Genomic DNA, 2,210 nt, shown 5'->3' with positions numbered 1-2,210 from the left:
AAAGGTCTATCATGGGACTAGAAGCAAAGTCCTCTGACTTTATGTCCAACAAAATTATTTCTACTACTTGGTATTACAAGAAGCCATAGACCCTGCCCACAAGGACCACTAGAAAGTTTTTTCCTGTTTTTTCAACTTTACCAAAAAACTCAGTGAGGGGCAGCCAGGGCAAATTAGCATCATGGCATTCATAGATTATCCAGTCCAACAGTACCAGTGACATGCTGACAGGAAGAAACTAAACCTCATCAGGTAAAGCAGGTGAAATTTGAGGAGCCAAAACAACTTAAGAATAGTAGAAAGAAGTAGTACAATAATCCATGAAAATTTTAAAAGACTTAGGAAGGAAAATACCATCCATATCCAGAAATGGGATTGAAGTTTAAATGAAGACCAAAACTTATTATCTTCAATTTTTAAAAGTTAGTTTTTCTCTCTTCTTCTTTCTTCCATTTGAATTTGATTATTCTCTCACAACATGATCAATATGAATCTATTGTTTAGCATGGCTATAAATGTAGAGTCTATATCTGGTTGCTTTTTGTTAAGGAGGGAAGGAAGGGAGGGAGAAATAGGTAAAATTCAAAACCTAGCAAAAAGATGATTGGTAAAAACTTCTGTTGCATGTAGTTGAAAAAACAAATAAATGAAATATTAAAAATGAATAGTAGAAAGAACAATCAATTGGAAGTCAAGATATCTGCCTTTACAGAGAACGGTCTGCAAACTATAGATACCACCATTGCCAGGGAAAATGTAGACCTGATTTTTTTTTCGCCATTCCAAATATTTTAATAAGAGTTCCCTGCAAGGCATTTAGAACACCAATTTGTGAGCATAAACTCCATTGGAGAGAGAGAATACAGAATGCAGGTAACCGCGGAGCTGAGGAATTTTCTTGATTTAGGGCAGGAGCTGAGAGTCCACTGCTTTCTGATCAGCCTTGTGCTGCTCTGTAATCTCATATTTCACTTTCTGTGTCAAAAATCTCTCCTACTTGGTGTCTGGGTTTACGGAGCCTCTTCTTCTTAAAGTAAGCATCAGTAAGATGATTTGGAATTTTTACACCAGAAAGGTTAACCCTAGTAGAGGGGGCAATGACAAATTTCTGATGGGTCCTTCGTAGAGGATCCCGATTGATGGTCAGAGGTCTAGTTACCAGTAGCAAACCACTAGCCAGCTGCTTCAGGAAAACCACACGCTTGCCCCTGTGGCGGCCAGTGAGCAGCATCAGAACTGTGCCTGGGTTGATGCTAGAGCGAAGTTTCCTCACATGCTGGCTGAAGGGTTTTTTGCCATGACTTAGGAGTTTTCTCGGCACATCTTCAGTAGGGTAATACCTGGGCATTTTGCGAATCTTTACCACTCGGTTTCCTCCATTTGTATCACCACCAACTGCCTTTGAGATATTAGCACGCACCCTGTCTTTCTTTTTCCTTTCAATTTGGGTTTTTGGTGCAGCATATTTCCACTTGTACATGGCTCTGCGGGAATACATTGCAGACCTGGAGTATCTGCCGATCCCTCGGGCCAAGACTGGGTTTCGACTGCAATGCTTTCAAGGTTTTTTTCACCACCTTTTCAGCCCCATCTTCCTTTTTGGCCTTCCTTTCCTTTTTTTTCCTTTCTGACCTTCTTTTCCTTTGGAGGTTTTGGGGGGATTTTGTCCGCCATCTTGAGAGAAGGGGAAAGAGTTAGACCTAGTTTTTAAAGAAATATTTGCTGAAAAGGTATCAACAATTTCAAAGCGCAACTGTGGCCCTTTGTTTATGTAGACATTGTTTATTAAGAACAAGTCATTCCAGATTAAATCAATTTCATTTATTTGGAGAGGCTTACTAAACTAATTAGATGACAGAAATGAAGTGTGCATAGTTTTTACCTCAATATTACAGCAACTTTTGATAAAGTGATCATACTCCTTTTGTGAAAAAGATCGAGAGATAAGGATTAAACTGGGATCAGTTTATAGCCCATGGGACAAGTATGATGCCAATATTGAGCTAAAATATTTTTATATTTTGAAAAAAGTGTTATTGTGTTAGATAATGTAAAAATCATGCCTAGCTTGCTGACACTACAAAAAATCAGTGGGATAGAGTGTAGTTTGCAGAACCCTGATTTAAACAATAATACAAGCAGATAGCTATTGAATAAGTGGCATGAATAGTTACCAATAGAATATTTATTTTATTTTATTTAAATTTTTT

The 2,210-nt window shown here is 38.0% G+C and overlaps 1 pseudogene; it reads right to left on the bottom strand.

Moving 5' to 3' along the window:
• Positions 1-816: 816 nt before the first annotated feature.
• Positions 817-1,671, bottom strand: LOC141496811 (large ribosomal subunit protein eL6-like; annotated as a pseudogene).
• Positions 1,672-2,210: the final 539 nt, after the last annotated feature.

Source organism: Macrotis lagotis, chromosome X, assembly GCF_037893015.1.
Source record: "Macrotis lagotis isolate mMagLag1 chromosome X, bilby.v1.9.chrom.fasta, whole genome shotgun sequence".
Classification (NCBI taxonomy): domain Eukaryota; kingdom Metazoa; phylum Chordata; class Mammalia; order Peramelemorphia; family Peramelidae; genus Macrotis; species Macrotis lagotis.
The sequence above is the reverse complement of the archived record's forward strand: the minus strand, read 5'-3'. Positions and strand labels throughout refer to the sequence as shown.